This window comes from Emydura macquarii, unplaced genomic scaffold (assembly GCF_026122565.2).
Source record: "Emydura macquarii macquarii isolate MOO-44397 ecotype Brisbane River unplaced genomic scaffold, CSIRO-AGI_Emac_v2 contig_1876, whole genome shotgun sequence".
In the NCBI taxonomy this organism is placed as follows: Eukaryota; Metazoa; Chordata; order Testudines; family Chelidae; genus Emydura; species Emydura macquarii.
In genome coordinates this window covers 31,326,903-31,347,984 of record NW_027132013.1, presented here as the reverse complement: position 1 = coordinate 31,347,984, position 21,082 = coordinate 31,326,903, and positions in this window count along the sequence as shown.

Sequence of the window (21,082 nt, the reverse complement as noted above, 5' to 3'; positions counted from 1 at the left end):
ATCTCAAATAGACTGGCATGTTCTGGTGCCTTTCACAATTTTCTTTGAAGTGGAGCAGAGAGGGAATGTTAGAGTGGCCCCTTCCACTACTGTCCAATGGACTGTGGGGAATCTGACCCTTTCAGTTTAAAAAAACAATAGCATATTTATAGACCTCTTCATTGCACAAAGAATTTAGTAAATTTTCTGATTGCTACCTTGGTGGGTCACAGTGATATTTACACACACAAATTACAGAAGACAACTCAGACATCCACCCACCCTACAACCCTCTCCAGCTATGTTTTCATCTAACACCTTCCCAGCCACGAGCATGCAGACTCTGGAACTCAGGGCTAGCTCATGATCCCAAAGTTCGTACCCAGATGGGTACCCACACACACATTTCTCCTGCCCACTCCTCCGCAGTGTTCTGGATCCTGTAGAAGTCTGTCTGCAGGCCCAGAAATCCACAGGACGGCTGATATGCAAGCAGCATGCATATCTTTCTTCCCCACCAACCTCATGAGGATTCCATTGGAGATTTTATTTCACTTCTGCAACCCCATTCCATGGCAGTAACTTGCCTTTGAAAGGGGTCTGGGAGCTGCCGCACCCCAGCAGTGCAGCCAAGCTGCTAATGAGCAGAGCCAGAGCTTCTGCTGAGGACCCATGAAGGTTAGGGGAGGCTGTTCCATGGGAGAACTAATGTCAATGTAGGCTGGTGGCACGGTCCAGCCCGCAGCTGCACGACCCTTCCTCAGGCCCAGGGTCCAAGGAAGGCCACAGCACCTTTGCTGAGGGGAATAAGCTCCTCATTTATGAGTCTGCAGCCCCGGCGCCTAGGCAGGGTGAGCTCTTCTGTCAATCTATAGCCCCCTGGAACCTCGCATAGGGCAGGGCAGGCAAGCAATCCATGGCCCCTAGCCCTCAGGCAGGGCGGGGCAGGCAAGATTGGGATCCTCGGGCCAGCAATGTAGAGGACGTCAAGCACTCCTGGAGTGGTTAGGAAAGGAGGGAGGGGGACACAGGCCCACCCAACTTCACTGTGTCCCAGCCTAGGACACTAACAGTGAGTCAGCAGGGCTCCAGCCACAACACGCTGATGGGGGTTTCGTCCCTGACTCAGCTGCTTGCTAGTTGGCTGTCCCTGGGCCACTTCCTCCCACCCAGTCCCCGGGTACCTGCAGCCACGTAGCTCCCTCTGGGTCACTGGGGGAGGTGATGAATAGGCTTCCGGCGAGTCCTTCACCATCGACCAGCAGCAGGTCTGGAAATTCCTCCGGGTCATCAGCGGAAGGTCACAGGGTCCCAGGGATTCCTCCGGTCCAAAAGGTTCACGCCACGCCGGTCCACAAAGTTCAGGCCACGCTGGTGGGTCCTCCGCGTCAGGTAGCTCCTCCAAGTCAGGGCCAGCATCAGGGGGTTTCTCCCACCCAGTGGGCTCAGGTAGCTCTTCCCAGCTACTAGGGTCCAGCGGCCCTACCCTGTCACTAGGGTCCGGCGGCCGTCTCCAGTCACTCAGGCCTGGCAATTCGGGCAGGCTTGGGAGGCTCTGGTCAGCAGGCAGCTGCGCCAAACAGCCACAGGGCCTAGATTGGGCCTAGGCCACGGTCTTTGGGAAGGCACGTCTGCCTCCAGCAGCAGCTTCCCCTCTACTGAGCTGCTGGGCCTATCTTTTATACTTCTTCCCCTGGCCCTGGCTCCACCCCCCTGCTTCCGGGTGGCTGGGCCTGCAGGGCCTGGTTCTGTCCAGCGGGGGCAGAGCGACCCTTCCTTGGGCCCAGGCTCCGAGGAAGGCCACAGCGCCATTCTACACACCCCCACCCTTAAGTCCATCTCCCGGTCTCCGGGGCTGGCCTGCACCCCTTCCCCTAATCGGGACAACGCATCCGCATTAGCGTGGTCTACCTGCTCAATGTTTAATGGTAAAGGCGATGGGTTGCAGGGCGAGGTACCAGCACATTACCTGGGCGTTTGTCTCCTTCATTTGGTGGAGCCAGTGGAGGGGTGCGTGGTCCGTGATCACTACGAATGTGCTGCCAAGGAAGTAGTACCTAAGGGCCTCTAGCGCCCACTTTACTGCTAGCGCCTCTTTCTAGATGGTTGCGTATTTCTGCTCCTTAGGAAATAGCTTGCGACTTATATATAAGACGGGATGCTCTTCCCCGTCAAAGTTCTGGGCGAGAACAGCCCCCAATCCAACCATGGTGGCATCCGACTGCACCATGAAGGGGCAGCTTAAGTTGGGGCTGTAGAGCAAGGGCTCGTGGCACAATGCCTTCTTCAGGGTGGTGAAAGCCTTGTCACATTCTGGTGTACACTGGACCTGGAGTGGCTGGTCCTTCCATAGCAGGTCTGTGAGTGGCGCAGTCATGGTGGCAAATTCGGGCACAAATCTTCAGTAGTAGCTGGCCAAACCTAGGAACTGCCACACCTGCTTCTAGGTGGTCGGTCAGGGCCAGTCCTGCAGCACTTGCACCTTCCCAATCAGTGGCTGTAGGGTCCCTCGGCCCACGGTCTACCCAAGGTAGGTGGTCTCCTGCCACCCTATGCAGCACTTTCGGGGGTTTGCTGTTAGTCCCGCATTCCGTAACGTCGCCAGGACGGCGGCCACTTGCTTCAGCTGGTCACTCCAGTGGCGGCTATATACCACTACGTCGTCCAGATAGGCTGCCACATAGTTCAGGTGGGGTCCCAGGAGTTGGCCCATTAGCCACTGAAAGATCGCAGGTGCCCCGTGGAGTCCGAAGGGCATCCTTACAAACTGGTACAGCTCACTAGGGGTTGCAAACGCAGTCTTCTCCTTCGAGCTGGCCTCAAGGGGGATTTGCCAGTACCCCTTCGTGAGGTCCAGCGTGGTGAAGTACTGGGCCTCCCCGAGCCAATCGAGTAATTCGTCAATCCTTGGCATGGGGTAGGCATCGAACTTGGAGATGGTATTCACGCGCCGAAAGTCAATACAGAATCTACGTGACCCATCAGGCTTCGGGACCAGCACAATGAAGCTTTTTCATTCACTGGCAGAAGGTTCTATCACCCCAAGTTTCAACATCGCATGTACTTCCTCTTCTACAGCAGCCTGTAGATGGCGGGGGGGCTGATCATGCGCCAGCCCGAACCACCTGGCTAGGGCGAGTCTGTATGGCGTGGTACACACGGTTGGTGGTAAATGTGGTGGTGAAAGTCTCCACCAGCCGTTTTGCCTGTCGCCTCTGGGCCTCCAATAATTCGGCGCCCAATTGGGGCTCCCCAGGGTCTTCCCGTTCGGGTATCTGTGGTCCCAGGTCCGGATCCGGTGGGTGAGGGTTGATGAACAGACCCTCTCGCTCTCATTATGGCTTCAGCAGGTTGGTGTGGTACACCTGCTTCTTCTTCCACCGGTCAGGCTGTCAGACCTCATAGTTCACCGGGCCAACCTGGCGGATGATCTCGTACGGCCCCTGCCATTGGACCAAGAGTTTGGACTTGGCGGAGGGGAGTAGCACGAGGACCCGGTCCCCTGGCTCCAAGGAGCGGGTGTGCGCATCCTGATTGTAAGTCCGGGCCTGGGTGGCTTGGACGATTTGCAGCCTTTCCTGGGCTAGAGTCCCTGCCTATTGAAGGCGCTCCCGCAGGTCCAGGACATACTGCAACAGCCCCTGAAGGGGTCTGCTTCCATTGCTCCCGCATTAAATCTAGGATCCCTCTGGACTGTCAGCCATACAACAGTTCAAAAGGCAAGAACTGGGTAGAGGCTTGCGGAATATCCCCGATCGCCAAGAGTAGGGGAGGGATTAGCTGGTCCCACCTCTGCAGATCCTCCGGGGGAAACTTCCGGAGCATGTGTTTCAGGGTCCAGTTAAACCTCTCGACCAGCCTGTCAGTCTGTGGGTGGTATATGGAGGTTTGTAGTTTCCTAATCCCGAGGATCTCACATACCACCCGGAACAATCGGGAGGTGAAATTCGTCCCCTGGTCCATGAGGAGCTCCTTGGGTAGTCCCACCCTGGTGAAAACCTTAACGAGCTCCCCTGCAACGGTCCGGGCAGTCACGTTCTTCAAGGGGACCGCCTCAGGGAAGCAGATGGTGTAATCCATTAGGATGAGGAGGTAGCGGTACCTCGCTACACTCTGCTCCAGCGGTCCCACGAGGTCAATAACCACCCTTTTGAACGGTGTTCCAATCAGTGGGAAGGATACTAGGGGGGCCCGTGGTACCCAGGCTGGATCCGCTAACTGACAGGCACAGTAGTCCTGGACTTCCTGGTATACTCCAGGCCAGTAAAACTGGGCAAATAGCAGTACCAGGGTCTTGTCGAGGCCCAGGTGGCCCGCAGCAGGAATATCGTGGACGAGTCTCAACACAGCCCATTGATGGATCCGGTGCACTACCAACTGGGCATGTGGATTCCGTGTCCGAGCGTCCTGCTCCACCCGGTATAGTCAGTCATGGCGGAATTCAGACCACGGTCTCTGTGTCGCCCTTTGGGGGTCGGTGGCCACCCCGTCCACTGCAGCCAGTTGGTCAAAGGCGTGGCTGAAGGTGGGGTCTTCCTGCTGGTCCCGACAGAAGTCCTCCACCAGCTCTCATGGGTCGGTTGGGTCCATTCCTGCCAGTGGACCCCCTCTGTCGGGGTTCCCTGTCCCCCCGGGGGATCCAGGGTGCACCCCAATTCGTTGTCCTCGGGGGGTGGCTCCTGGCTGTCTGGGCCCTCTCCCTCCAGGGTCCCCCCGCCCAAAGCTCCTCAGCCTACTCTCTGGAGGACTCCTGCGAAGTCCGGCCAGTCCCAGCCCAAGATAACGGGGTACAGGAGATGAGGTGCCAGCCCCACGGGAAGCACCCAGGTGACCTGTCCAATGCTTAGGGACACAGAAAGTGTGGGATAGAACTTTAGATCCCCATGTATGCACCGCAGGCTGACCTGCCAGAGGACCTGCACATCTTCGGGGACCAGCCCCCTCAGAATGAGGGTTTGGCCACACCCCGAGTTGATCAGGGCCTCCAGGTGCCGCCCCGCAATGCTGACAGTGTTCGTCGCTTTCGGGGTAGTCTGGCACTGGGCTTGCCCCTCTCTGGCGTAGATCAGGCCGAATGTACAGTCCATCGCTGTGCACTGGAGTTGCAAGTGTCCCATTTGGCCGCATGTGAAACAGGGGACTATGCTTCTAGGGATCTCCCGGTGTGGGCCATTTAGGTCCGGGCCTGGGGCCCCTGGGACCCTGGGGAGTCCAAGGGTAGCCCGAGCCTGGGGCCAGCTATGGCCTGGTTCCTGGATTCGGTGGGGCCAGGTCATTTGTGAAGCTGGTGCGGGGCTGTCACCAGCGCTCATCCGCCGCGGGCCGGTTGGCGTGGCCGGTCTCTTGGCGACCAAGAAGTCCTCCATCAACCGTACAGCCCCAGCCAGAGTGGTGGGGCAGTGCCTCATGACCCAGGTTTTCCCCTGGGGAGGCAGAATGTCCATGAACTGCTCCAGCACCACCTGCTCCGTCACGGTGGGTGCAGAGTGCTGCGCTGGCAGGAGCCATGACCAGCAAGCATCCTTGAGTTCCTGCACCACGTCCCAAGGAGGGGTCCTGGGAGGGGGTACACCGTCTCCTGGAACCAGCGCCGGAAGGTCTCAGGGCTGATGTCCAGAGCATCCAGAATGGCGGCCTTCACGGCCTGGTAGTCGCATGCTTCGTTGTTGGCCAGAGCCTGGTAGACCTTCTGGGGAGAAGGTCTTCCCACTGGTCTGGGGCCTCGCCTGCAGCAGTGGCCACCCATTCAAATGTGATCAGGAAGGCCTCTAGGTCGTCATCGGGTCCCAGTTTCATCAGGTGCAGTTGGGGTGGGCTTGGGCGGCAGTGTCCCCAGCTGCTGCACATATTGTCTTTGCAGCTCCTGCTGCTAGGCCCCCAAATCCCAGATCAATTGTTGCTGCTGCATGCCCAAGGTCTGGAGTAGTTGTTGCTGCTGCTACAGCTGGGCCGCTTGTTGCTGCTGTTGGTGGTCGGCCCACCACTTCATAAACTTGTCGAAGTCCATCGCCCCACCAGTCACCGCCATTGAGGGGTCAATGGATAATCCAAGCGGGTAGTCCCCCTTTTGTCAGGGGGTGGTTTCCTGCATTCTTCACCATGTGTAGGCTGGTGGCACGGCCCAGCCCACGACGGCGCAACACTTCCTCGGGTCCAGGCTCCGAGGAAGGCCACACCACCTTTGCTGAGGGGAATAAGCTCCTCATTTATGCATCCACAGCCCCGGCCCCTAGGCGGAGTGGGCTCTTCCGGCAATCTATAGCCCCCTGACCTTCACACAGGGCCGGGCAGGCAAGCAGTCCATGGCCCCTGGCCCTCAGGCAGGGCGGGGCAGGCAAGCTTGGGTCCTCAGGCCAACAGTGTAGAGGATGTCAAGCGCTCCCCAGGGTGGTTAGGAGAGGGGGGAGGGGGATGCAGGCCCACCTGACTCCACTGCGTCCCAGCCCAGGGCCCTACCTCCTGAGCCAGTGGGGCTCCAGTTGCAACATGCTGACGGGGTTTCGCCCCTGACTAAGCCACTTTCTAGTTGTCTGTCCCTGGGCCACATCCTCCCACCCAATCCCCAGTTACCTGCAGCCATGTAGCTCCCTCCGGGTTGCTAGGGGAGGTGATGAGCGGGCTTCCGGCGAGTCCCTCACCATCAACCGGCGGCAGGTCTGGAAATTCCTCTGGGTCGTCAGCGGAAGGTAGCTCCTCCAGATCACAGGGTCCCAGGGGTTCCTCCTGTCCACAAGGTTCAGTTCCATGCTGGTGGGTCCTCCGCGTCAGGTAGCTCCTCCAAGTCAGGGCCAGCCTCAGGGGGTTTCTCCCACCCAGCGGGCTTGGGTATCTCTTCCCAGGTACTAGGGTCCAGCAGCCCTACCCTGTCACTAAGATCAGCAGCCCTCTCCAGTCACTCAGGCCCGGCGGCCCTCTCCAGTCACTCAGGCCCAACAATTCGGGCAGGCTTGGGAGGCTCCAGTCAGTGGGGCAGCTGTACCAAACAGCCGCAGGACCTGGGTTGGGCCTCCAGCAACAACTTCCCCTCTACTGAGCTGCTGGGCCTGCCTTTTATACTTCCTCCCCTGGCCCTGGCTCCACCCCCCTGCTTCCAGGTGGCTGGGCCTGCAGGGCCTGGTTCTGTCCAGCGGGGGCAGAGTGACCCTTCCTCAGGCCCAGGTCCTCAGCTACCTGCAGCCACCATCTGTTTCTTCACTCTGGGTCCCAGGACAACAATAGAATTTTCATTTCCTGGGCAATCCTGGCAGTGTTTATGGAGAATTCATTCTATGATCTGTGCCGGGTTTCTCATGAAATACCGAGTATATCAGCTGCCTCACATTCATTCATTGCAGGTTTGGGGATTTTACTAGAGAGTTAGGTTGGTTATGGTTAGAGAAGCTGCATCAGCTGTATGCTGTCTTCTGGGAGCTGCTGGATTAAACAAATTGTCTGTGGGATCTTAATTTTAAACTATATACAGCATCTGTATGTTTATTTCTAAAAGATCCTACTCAATTAGGACACGACACTCCTCTCCCTTATCAGCTTTGGGCATCAGTGGCTGTGGGTAGGTTGAAAAACTAATAAGACCACCAACTGATTTCTCAACACCAGCTTATATGTGGTAGTTCCTTTCAGCCTCTATTAGGGTTGGATTTGGATCTCTGGCCTTAGATAACTAATTAATATAAGTACAGGGAAGGAAATGAAGGGTGTACATATTATAAATCATTCCCATTTCCAAAAAGAGACTAACAGATAAATGTATTCATTATACAGTTATAATTGAGTATGAACTCTTGCCTTCCATTTGTCACTACTTGATATTAGAGTGGCTAAGGGCTTTTTCAAAATATTATCAAGTGCCAGGTAAACTACATTCAAATGCTCGAGAACATATCTGGTTTCCCATTGGAAATATTTCTTTATTCTTGGGAAACTTCAAAACTTTCTCCATCTATTAAGAAAAAGGCTCCACAAATATCCTCGGTTTAAAACATAAAAAAAGTCCGATAGGCAGGGCACATAGCAAAAAAACTACAATTCAGTTGAAGCATTCAGTTATACGCTATAATGATATTATAAACATCAAAGAAAAAGCTTGGTTGGTACAAATCAGCACAATACACAGATTTATTTACAGTCAAGTAACTGCAAAAAGAACCATGCATTATCTTAAATATGTTGGAAAGAAAAAGTTCCTACTCTTTAACTTCTTAACATTATTGTAAAACAATTATTGTGAAACAAAATGTAAATCTGCTGTCTGTTCAAAATAATGTTATTGTTATCAGAGCAATATATTATGGAAAAAAAATAGTCTGATTTAAAATAATGTGGGCTTTGTTTTAACCTTAATATATACTAGACTGCCCAGATATCAGGATGTATCGCATTGATTTTACAGTCTGCAGTTTGACACCCTGAGTCATACCATTTTTGACTAGGTTACCATGACTGCTGTAACGTGCACTCTCCATCCACAGTCCAGACCTTCCAGTCTCTGTATCCCACTTGATTCCTAGTTTTAACCCGAAGCCACATTCATTCTATCTAAACAACCATTCACCGTAAGTAATATAGGTAGGTATTGAGCTGTTGTGGGGGCTAAGGGAATGAGAATAAAGGATTAGCAGGAAAGAGGCGATGGAAAGTATTTGATTTTTCTTTTTTTAAATCATAAAAAGGATTTAGAAGAGGGATTACTAGGGTGAGATTAAGCAGTTTTGAGGAGGAGCAGAAAGGATGCTGGGACAAAACTGATTTTATTTTTTATTTTAATTAAGAGTTTAACATTTTTTTGTGAACCGGGCAGTTATAATGAATTAGGGTGTGAGTGAGTTATTGGTAGAGCATCATAGGAAGGATTAGGGATCAAGAAGAAGTGCTTTTTTTTTTAATGGCTACAGTCTTGAGAACTTAAAAAGGCTGATGGAATTGTGAAACTGAAAGAACAACTTCGTTTAGTAATGGCCCACAGGAGAAATGGATAAGCCAAAGTGTTTTAAGGAACAAGAGTTGGACTGAGAATACGAGGGAGAAGTAGAAATGGCAGCAAGAGGAAAGATGGAGAAGAAAACCTAGGAAGCAGCAGAGGTTTTAACTGATGAGGGTCAACAGAGGCACCCTGTAAGGACATGTGAAATAGCAGAGAGAGCCAGGGAGTACGTGAAGGATATCAACACCAGTAAAGACAACTATCAGATTCAACAATAGAGCCCCATTAAACGCGACACCAGTTCCCATTAAACTTAAATAATGAACAACTGCAAGGATGAGAATCCAGTTTCTACTATGGGAGTGGCTATGCTAATACTTGTATTAAACCCCTTAACTTGTTGAATATGAATGGGTTACTTTCAGAAAGCTGAGCAGAATCAGACCAAGCTGAGTGCTCATGAAGCTAATAAAGGTGTTGTTCCTTCCTATCTGAGCTAAAATCCTGGATACAAATACACCTAGATTTGTGAGTGTTCAAAATTCAAACCTGGAACTAAAATTGACTAATGACCTTTATCTTTATAGTGGGTCATCCCCACTGCTCCAAATACCCCTTGAATTTTCAGGTATTCCAGATCTGAGTTTTGCAACTAAGCCTATTCATTTAATTTATCATCAATTAAACTGAGCAATAATTATACACCTTTGACCAAGATTCCCACTTGTAATTTGCTTGGTATCTGGAAGATCTAATGTAAAATAAGTCACTGCTTAATGCTGTATGCTGCAAAGTGGGCAAGATAGATGGATATTCTGAAGTTAGGAAAGTAAAGGGACCATCAGATAGATAAATAAGCATGCCAGCTGCTAGTCAGAATGATGGGACACGCTCATGCCTCTGATAGAAAGGCTAACAAACATTCCTATACTCAGGCAGTGCCAATTAGGTTCACCTGCAGAACATGCTCCACCTGGAGAAGTGGAGTTTAAAAGGATGAGACTGGCCATAAGAATGGTGGGAGTTTTCTCAGGAGAAGGGAGTCTGCTAGTGAACTCTAATAGCAAGGGGAGCTCAGACAATTACTAGCCCTTCCTTCCCCTACTTATTTGGGGAATGTGAATGTTACAAGCACTATGAGCCTGATATGGATATGGGGCCCTGGAGAGCTCCGTGCATCCAGCTACCTGTGCTGGGACCTGGGAAGTGCTGCCAAGGACTAGAGGCAAGTGAACTATAACTGGATTCAGAAAGGATCCTGGAAGTGAGCTGAATTACCACTACAAATGGTGAGATTGCCCAGGAGCGGGTGCTCCTGAATGGGACCCAAGGACAAGACACTCAAAAAGACTACAGCTGAGCCCAGGCTGAGGGTTGATCGACTACAGCCAGCAACAGAACTTTTCCCAGTTGGCATGCTTTATCTCCAGAGAGTGCAGACACACAAGTGTTTATTTCCAATGTGCACAGTCTTGCAAAACCTGCATCAGAAAAGTTCCAAAGGTCAAGGAAAAGCAAAATAAATGTTCACATAATGGAGATATTAAGAAGACAAAAAAAGATGACTGCTTACAATTCTACTTTCTCCAGATGTCCTAATTACACTTTTTTTTTTTTTGGTTTGGAATATAGTAGCATCATCAGACAGCAACAGTTTGCTTGATGCCAATACTGTACATTTAAGAACTTCTCTGTGACATTTTCACACAGATGAATACCTTGTGTATTTTTGAAGTTATGGTATAGAAGAGAGAACTCTTCTTCTTTGCGTAAATCCCATTAAATGGGGTCCACCCTACAAGTCGTCTTCTTCCAAAGTGCTCTTTTCAATGCCATATTCTTTATCACACCACATGCTAACATCTTTCTTCATGAAATCCCTCCACTTCCTGAATTGCTCTCTCTGTGTCAGGAGTAAGGACCCTCAAATTAACCCCAGTCTAATAAGTGCATATGGGCCCCCTTACAGCCACGTGGTTATCCAGGTTGCCTCACTGAATGAAGAGATTAGCAGACCTGCTCTTAAAATCAGTAGCAGAGTGCCACACCTGCTTGTTTCCAGCGTTGGGTCCAGCCTTGATCTGCCTTGCCTCATTGCAGGTAACCCAATGGTGATGCTCAGCTCCAATTCCTGAGTTCTGATGCCAGTGCTGTTGCTGGGCTCTGAGTTCTGGTTTCTGGCCACCCATGTCCTGGTCCCTAACACACTGTCTCTTTCCTTCAGTCTTGATCTGTTGGACTGTCTTACCCACGTAGTTGTCATGACTGCCATTTTTATCACCAAACCATCTGAGCCTGCACACCGTTATTCAGAACGATGGCTCCCAGTATTTCCTGCTGTCTCTCTGAGTCTGTTAACCTACTTAGGTGCCTCCTGTTTCATGTATGAGCAGGAAAGCAATCACTCTGTTAGCAAACTCCATGAGTTAAAATAAATGAGCTCTGCTTTTCTAGTTATGCTTTGTTCTCACTTAGCCACATTATTGACCAATATATATCAAATGGTCCACCACCTTGATCCCTTTGTGTGTACAAGGCCATTTCTCCCTTTTAGGAAAGACAGTCAAGCAAGTGGAATGAGATATAGACCATCCTTATTATTCATTACAAATCATGCAAGCTAAATAATTGGTCCAACCTCATAGCAATGGAATTGAAGGACATTCACATCCCATCACTGACACTGGTTGGATTAGTTTTCAAAGCAATTGGCCCAGCAGGGCTGCAATCCACTGAGAAGCATTTCAAGTGACTGACTCACAGTTCAGTCACTAGAGGGATTGCAGTATGGAAAAGCCCATGGTGATATTTGTTTGGCTGTCCTTCAAAACATTCAGTCAGAAGGGTGAATGAGATACAATGGGAAACTTCCAGATAAACAAGGACAGTTTCTCCCTAAAACACTTTCAAATTTCAATATACTTTGTTTCTAAACCAAGACAACTTTGGTTTCTCTGTATCAATAATGAAAACTCAAGCTCTTTAATTCTTGACATCCCATTTGCTCTTTTGATACTGTCGTGGTAATAGTGGTGGTGTTGTTTTTAACAACCCATTAGTTCTGCCAAGAAGAAAAAAGTATCAGGGAACATAAACAGATTTGTTTGGCTGCACTCACTGTGTGGGGAAAACAGAATTGCAGGCTAGAAGCCAGAAAGGACTGACTTTGAGTACACTGCATTAATTCTGCAATGTCTGATAACTGTTCTGCAGAGCCAAATAATCATAATGCATAATCATATGGGTAGCTGGCAGAATACAATGAAAGTAAATACTATACCTTCAGATAGACACACATTATCCATCTGCATGAAAGATTTTTAAATAGCTCCACAATGTTGCTGTCAAATGAGATAACACCAAACAATAGTATTGTTTAGTAGTATTGGGGATAATTGTTCTAAGGTTATAATTTTTAGTTGTGCACTATTATATTGATTTGTTTTGTTTATCTAGTATTTTTTATTTTCTGGAAGAAGTCCCAATTCCCTTTCAGGCACTGCTATCCTGGCTGCTTTTAATTTTTGCTTTAGATACAACTAAATGTCTGTTTTCTGATAAAAGTGTATTTTAAAAAATGAAAACAAAATAATTGTCTCCAGTCCCACCCAGTCTTTTCTATATGTTCATGCCAGCCCTGTAACAATATATTGGTGAGCTAGAAGGATAATTGTCTTGACAATGAGTACCAAAGATCACAATGACATGACAGTAAGTACCAAAACTATTTGTCAGATCTGAAGCTCATACACCAGTGGTAAAGTGGGATATAAATGCAGTGATGGAGACTTGATAAGATATCAAAATGAGAGGTTAAACTAGCTATCGTAGGTTGTCTTCAGTGAGGAAAAAATGGATTTTTTTTTTTAACACAGAGATAGCTATTGAGATCCTAGTTGAGAGATGGCACAGTTTTTAACATCCATGTAGATAGTGAAGGTCCACCCCAGCTGGAGGTTGAAGGGTTGACCTTGACTAGCTACATGGGGGTAAAAACCACTCATGCCTTGTTTCTCCTAGGATTGTATATCAAGAAAGCTATGTCAGTGTAAAACCACACTTATTTTGTTGTAGTGAAGACATAGGCACAGAAACGTCATTGCAAACCAATGGCTGCTCCCACTTAGCTGCCATCTCTCTGTTACAGGGACCTACTATGCCTCGGAGGAGCTGTGGAAAAGTTAATGCAGTCACAGGGTGAAATAGATTTCCATCAGAATCTCCACCAGGCTTAGTGATAGCTGAAGCACATCACTCTTCCTGCTTCCAATTCAGCCCTTGCCATCCGGGGGCTGTCTGTGAGGCCTGGATGTAGCCTCCCAATTCAATGGGTGCACATCCCTTCCCAGGACCCTGTGCTTCCCCACCTGTCCTTACCCATCCCTGCTGGCTCAAGGCCTCTTTCGGGAAAGGGATTTTAGGATTTTCCCCTCTGTGTCCTACATCCCATCCTAGCTCCCCCTTTTTCTCCTCTCCTGGGGTCCCTGGGTAGAAGTTGCTATCACAGCACACAGTAAACAGGAGTGTACAGACTGGGCAACCCTGTCTCAGTGGTGATGACACAGATTATCTGTCTCTCCTCCCACACCGCCACTCCCTGCCAGGCCAGACAAGAAGAACAGCCCAGCTTTCTCCCCACCCCTGCCCGCCCCCGACACCTAAATCCTTATCCTACACTGCTGGCTCAAGGCTTCCTGGTGGTCCCCAGGGCCAAGGGACGCCTCTGTGGATTCCAGCAGGCAGAGCAAGACCTGGGTGCTGACTGTGCAAAATTTCCACATAAATTTCAATTTCCAACAGCATTTTGAATACCAACAATTTTTGGCTGGCAACTAAAATGTTTTTATATGGAAATGTTGCCAACATAATTCAAAACATTTTTGTTGAGACCCTCACGCTCCCATTCACCTCCATAGGCCAGATTGCTAGGTCAGACTATATCTCCCTTGATGCACCATGTCTCTCCTCATGGATAAGGGTCATGGTGCATCATGGGAATCCATAATCAGGGTGTATCACTTAAGATGTATTCCAGCCCCGGAGCCTGGCTCATAGAAGAGAATGGGGATATGAGCCCACTGAGCTACAGCTTCCATGAGGCATCACAGCGGCATTTTCCAAACTGAAATATTCTGGGCTGGGGGGCAGTCATTTTTGCAATCAAAAATCCAAATTTTGCACAGAAAACAAACATTTCACCAAAAAATCATTTAGTTGAAAACCCAGATTTCTGTTGAACAGTTTTGATGGAAAATTTTCAACCAGCCCTAAAAATTCCCCCCAAAAGAGTTCCCCCCACAAAAGCCAGTTATCACATTACTGCCATGCCCCACCAAGAAGTGCATCGAAAAGAGCATAAACAGGAAGTGACACAGGCAGAAGACATAAGTAGGGAGTGAATTCCACTGAATACTTTTAAAGGCATCTTGCCATTTTCTGCCTTGGTGCCTCACTATTGTAGAAAAAAAGCTCCATGATGCTCGGCAAACTTCAAATCCACTCACTCATCATGGGGTGGAGACTAGAGGTGCTCTACCCCTGTGGTATGGAACAGAGACCAAACATCTAACTTACTGTCCTTCACACTTCACCCCCACAAGATTTTGCCTTCAATAGGTTCTACACAGGTATAAGGAGCTGCCTTGCATAGATCTGCTTTCAGTATTGGAACCATAATTCATACACTCAGCTGCATACAGGTGTCAAAAGGAATTTATTAATGTGATTGCATGATGGGGTTGCTTGTGATGGGAAGGGGCATGGCTCAGCAGCCCTAGAGCTCATTCTCAGTTTGTCTTATGTTCCTAAAAGTCCCAGCTTCAGGGTTTCAGCCAGCCACCTGCAGGAGTCAAGAAGGGATATTTTCCTCCAGAATAGCACTTTTTTTAAAATCTCCTTCCTCCGAAGCATCAGTGATGGCCATGTCTGGAAAAGAGACCAGAACAGGCATTGGTCCAATAAAAGATGTTTTAGGTATTTTTAGGCCTCAGTCTTGTGTCACTTTTGCACATTTCCTGTAGCGACTAGTATGGTTCTCCCACCTGTATCAGGTAAAAACAGAATAAAAGAGAAGGAATAAGGTCAGTGTTGAAAAAAGCTTATCAAAGTATTTCCAGTCTTTCTGATATTTAGTGTTTTTGTAATTTCCTGAATCTAAAATATTTGCTTATTAAAATTAAATCTTTAACTTTAATGAAAATGAACTGTGCTTGAAAGGTGGTATGTTTTTGTTTCCTGTTTACAGTTTCATTGTAATAAAATGAAGATATCTGCAGAAGATGTTGAATTTCCTTGCTTTCAAAATTTGTAATACTGCATAGCTATAAGCTTCTCATGATTAATATTTTAAATATATCAATAGCTGTCTGTTTATCACCTCAAGGATGTTTTAGTCTGATTAAGATACAAATGTACTACATGGCAATTGAATTGTTTCAAAATAACACAGGAGTGGCAATTTTACCATTTGTCCACTAGAGGGAAATTGCAGGAGCTTTTAGATTAAACAATACAATGAAACAGGAGAGAATGAGCCGTGCTTGAAAGGTGGTATGCTTTGGTTTTTTACAGTTTCATTATAATAAATGAAGATATCTGCAGAAGATGTGAAATAAACAAAATTCTTATCGAGTGGTACATTTCCTAGATATTGATTTCACTAAAGAATGCAAACTAAGATCCCAGTCTTGAGACAATTTATGCAGGAGATTAAAATGACGCACTGTGTGTGTGTAGTCTCATTGGCCTATGTTAAACAGTAACAAAAAACACATGCATAAATTATTGCAGGTTTGGGGCCTAAAAATGCCTAAAATCAACAGGGAAAGAGAGGCTTCATAAATTCTATTCCCAGACATTTATGTGTGTGTCTACCTATCCAGGCATGGATTGTTAAACTATTTAAAGCAGGATATGTTCTTGCAATACTGTATTTGCACCCTCAATACAGGATGGGGATCATAATCACTCTTGAGTGAGGAGCAACTGTCCTCTATTATAGTACATAGGACTGAATTTTTGTCCCATGCTACATCTATGCAAATATCATTTAAAGTTAATTGGAGTTGTGCATGAGTATCTCAGAGAACTGTTTGGCTCATTGTACAGCATGTAGGTACATCTACTAAGGTATATGTATACATTTAGTAGCAGAATTAGTACCCACAATACTCCATAGCTATGGTAAGAGTGGGTTAAGTTTGCTATGAGATACTCTGTGCCCTTTTTAGCTGGCATTCTCTTGGTAAGGACCAGCTCATACATGACGTCAAATTCACAACCACAAACTTCCCCAAAGCCATGGGAGTTCCACGCCACCACTCCAACAGCAGGTTAAAATGTTGGTGTGACATTTACTGTTTGTTTTCTGCTTTCATGTGGTGTGGAGAACAAGCTGCTACTTATTAATGAAGAACAGGGTGTTGACAACGTGTTCTCTGGAAATCACATCTTCTCCTTTATCGTTACCTTGGCAAAAGTGAGGACATTTGTCCACAAGAGGGGGCTAACACTCTTCAGTAGGCTTTGGAACTGTTATAGTACTAGTAGAGATTCCTTCATCAGAAATCTGATTTCATGAATGTTAAGGGTGACTTAGTGATGTTACTTTCTAGTTTAATATTAGTTAGACATTTCTAGTTTAACATTAGACACCTTTAGCTGGTGCCTTCACAACATGTAGGGAGAAACAGAGACCCAGAGAGAGGCTGTCAGATTTTCCTGAGTAATAGTATAGTAGGAGAGAGACCATAACATCACAATAGAGAGAGGGAACAGTGTACATCTTAACAGGAACATTCATTAGTCTTTTCCTTTTAAATTAAATGCTCTGAATTTGTCCTCAGTTTATGTCTTAGCACCTGTGTTAAACCAGCCCTGCACATTCAGAATATTGTTAATGAAAAGCTACCACAGTAAGGGCTGAAAGCTGAAGCTGATCAGGAAATAGTTTTTGTTCATGAGAAAAATTTTGATGACAATGCAAAAAGTTTTCTGCTAAGCCTTCATGCATTTTGTGTTTGAAAGAAAATGATCAAAATCAGAATGTCCCACAGAAAATCCCTTTTTTTATTTTTATATGTACATTTATTTTATTTTATTTTATTTTTTGTCAAAAACAAATAAACACAAAACCTCCATTTCAAACAAAACCTTTTGACCAGCTCTATTGAAATCTATCTGAAAACTGACAGGAGATCCATGTCCTCCAGATTTGTTATATGCAGAGAAAGAAGTGATTGAAATCCCATATTCATTGTTGTGGAGGCAGGGATTGAGGGTTTATTCCTGGATTGCAGGAACCTGGTGGGGGTGAGGAGGCCTTTTCTGTGGCTTTGATTCACTAGTTGACTGAATGTGTTTGTTATTTGCTGTTTATGACTGCTTTAAGCTATTGGCTGGTCCAGTTTGTTACCTCTGAATACTAATTCAATACAGCATGGTTGAGCTAATAAGTTATTGCGTTTGCTGTGCATGTGTATTGAATGCTGCCAGATAGTCATTATTGTGTTGTTACACGTCTAATTGTTAGGACATCTACAGCTTTTTTGTGTGTGGGTGTGCTTTGCTATTGTTTAAATCTAATTAGATAAAATAAATACTTATTGTTAAATGGTTTCTTTTTCTTATTACATCTGGTGAGCTGTACCAAACAGATGACAGACATGTTCCTCAGAGACCTTACCATCTAACAAAAGCAGCTGAGCATCATATAGGAAAAACATCTTGGTGTACAGTCATTAAAATCCAAATGTTCCAGGGACAAACAAACTTTAGGAATTTTTGAAGGAGATGAGTGAGAAGTGTGGTGGTTATTCATTAGGAGGTTGTTCCAAGCACAAACAGCGGCACGAAAGAAAGTCTGAAGTCTAGACTGGCTGAGTGAGACAAAGGGAGAGGTCAGGAGTGAAGCACTGAGAAAGCACCAGAGTGCATGTTTAGCAGGAGGAGATGAGGACAGAAATGTAGGCAGGGTTATGGAGAGCTTTAAAAGAAAGGCTTGAATTTTACACAGAAGAAGAGTGGCTTAGAAAGAAGCATTTAACGTCTTAATTTTAAGTATATCTGTGGTTTCAAGGGTATCTACCTAGTACTACAATTGTCTAACAGCTCTAATTACCAGCTAAGTCAGTTTACCTTAATAAATATTTACAGTACAAATTACAACAGATCTGTTATTGTCCATGTCAATTCTCTCAGTCTCTCTACTTTCATGAGAATGTTTTCCCCAATTGTATTGTCCCTGTATTTCATGGATTTTTTCCCCCGATTGTCCCTGTATTATCCCTGTATTATCCACATAGCGTATCATACGCTATGTGAATAATAATGTGGAAAGTGTCTGGCACAGTAACAAGCACTGGAAAATCCAAAGCTCATCCTTAAACCTCGATTCCACCTCTGCCCTCACTGTATACAATAAAGTTAAATACTGGAAGTCAAATTCAGTTCTGAGGTAAGTAGGTGCAACTCAATGTTTTCAATGATTACATGAGTTGAATTTGGTCTTGAGCTTCAAATTCCATTCTGTTTCTTGACATTTATAATTTTAAACCAGACTCTTTATCTGAACCTAACTTTTTGAGTTTAGCATAACAGAATAGAGCAAGGTGATAGATTTTGAACACACTTGCTGATTGAACATTTTCAATGTCAACCTTTAGACATAAAGTTTCAAGAAGGCATCAGGCTAGCCATTCAGGAAAAATTAGTACACTGTCACTATGTTTTCCAGTGAAACATTCAATTTTTTTCTAGTTTCTAGTCAGCATTTATCATCTTTCTCTCCAATCTGTTAATCTGAAGCACCTGACATTGGCCACTGTTGGAAGACAGGATACTAGGCTTGATGGACGATTGGTCTGACCCAGTATGGCCATTTTTACGTTTGTATGTTCTTATGTGTCTGAGAAATGTTTCTGGAAGAAAGTGACATGTGGGAGCCTGATCATTTTTAAAAAACATATTCAAAGATTTTTCATGGGTACTCTAAAATATCTGTATATGGACATTTAAAAATTCATGAAACTAGCATGTTTAATAAGATAACGTTACGGCGTCAAGGTCAACAGTAATCAGAATATTGCTTAATTCACAAATCCTTATGTCGCATGTATTTTTCCCATGCTCATCACTGTGGTATCTGAACCTAAGAGTAGTTGTCGTTAGTTCTGTAGATTCTCAATGCACTCTCTGTGTCGGTTGAGTCCCAAAATAAAAATTCTCATGAAATTCTTGACAACAAAATGTGTTTCCTTTCTTTAAGATAAATTAATTCTGTTGGGTTTTTTTCAAAGTATTTGATCTGAACTAATCACAGATCAGATTTGTTTTCTGTGAATATAGAAAGCCAGTTAAATAACACTTCCACCATTTAAAAAGAAGTTTTATTTCTATAGTTTGACCTTATTGTCAAGCCTTTTGTGAATTTTTATGGCCTGTTATAAACCCATGAACGCAAGGAATTCTAATGGAAATGCTGAGAAACTATTATTTATAGCTTCTAAATGTCTCTTCATAAAGTTTAAATGCAGTTACTATAAAATAGGATGCCTCCTGAATGTTTACCCAACAACATTTCTTTACACTGTGAATGTGACATACAGATACATTTAAAACCATGTGCTGCAGCGAACATGTTTATTCTGGACTGACACCTGACCTAATTCAGTACCTAGTTACCCAACTAATGGGACTGCATAAGTGGCAAGCATGGACATGGTTTCCTGTAGCAAATCAGCTGAAAAGCATGAAATAAAAGGCATTCTACAGTCAATCCTGTAGAGCCAAATCTGCACCCATTATGCAGGAGCAAGTACAAGATGCAAAGTGTCAAGGTATTGGCAAAGAATAGGCACATCTTGGCTTCATTACTATTTCTCTTTGTTCCCTTCCATGTATTTGATGTTCACACTTGTGATCTAACACAGAGAAGTTGCCCCAAACTGTAACTTGAAGTAATATGTACTAGTCAGCAATAAGTCTGAGCCAAAGCCTCCTCTTGAGATGATGTCTTCCATACCTGACTCATTGTACAGTGGGAAGACACACCTGCATCTAAAGTGAAGTTGTCTGCAGTGTATTACATATAAAATCTCATTCTTGTGATGTAACTTTCATGGAGCACTGGGTAGTACATGGCTGGCTGGTTGTACATCATCATGCTCTGAATGACTTCATGAGTGATGGGAACTGTACAGCACTAGTTCACTCGGTAACAGAAAAGTCCAAAGGATGGAATAGTTGATCCACTAAGGTTGCTGTTGAATTTCTAAGTGTTTTGTTCGCTGTGTAGCTGGCCATGTAACACTCAGAAATATAGCAATGGTTTATTTAGGAGGTACCTAGTAACTTGCCAACAGTGACTGCCCCAAAAAGCAAATGTATATGCATCAGAGGTGGAAACTGATGGCCACCTTCATCAGTAGTTAGGCTTTCTTCCCACATAGCCCTCCCACAGTTGTGATAGTAACCAGTATGTGGAGTATGACAGCCTTGTTTGTCTGCATAGCTAGGGATTTTCTCAGTAAACTCCTCTATAGCACTGAATTGATGACGTAGTCTCACTGCTCAGTTCTGGGGAGGACTCTTGCAGTATGCATAACATTTCTAGCAATGCCATAAGACCTACACAATCTCCATCAATCCTTTTTATATGCACCCATGGCTTCCTGACAACCACTGAGGAGAATCCCAATGTTCCAGCAAACCCAGGCCCCCTGCATGGCAGTAGTATCATGCACCATCACTATTGAAAGAATTCCCTGACCAGAAAGTTGCTGAGAAGGCAAAACACTAATGAGAAGAGACAATGTTAATGATTTGCAAATCCCAAAGCCACAGAGCCCCTGATATCATGGTAGTGCCAAATTATATGGGTGCCCATTGAGCTTCTTGGTTTAATAAACAATTGTTTCCTCTTGACAGGAAGGGGGCCAGGGGATAAGGCAGGGGTGGGTAAACTACAGCTCACGGGCCACATACAGCCCATCTAAGCTTTTCATCAGGCCCTCCAGCTCAACCAGTGGTCCACAAGCTCCATTCAGGTGGTACACAGAAAGGCTGCAGAACAAACTGTGCGGCATGGAGGCAGCCACTCCCCTTCCCAGCCCTGTACCTTCCCCCCGCCCCTCTCCCACCACGTGGGCCCAGTGGCACCCTGGGCAGAGTGCGGTAGTCACTCCC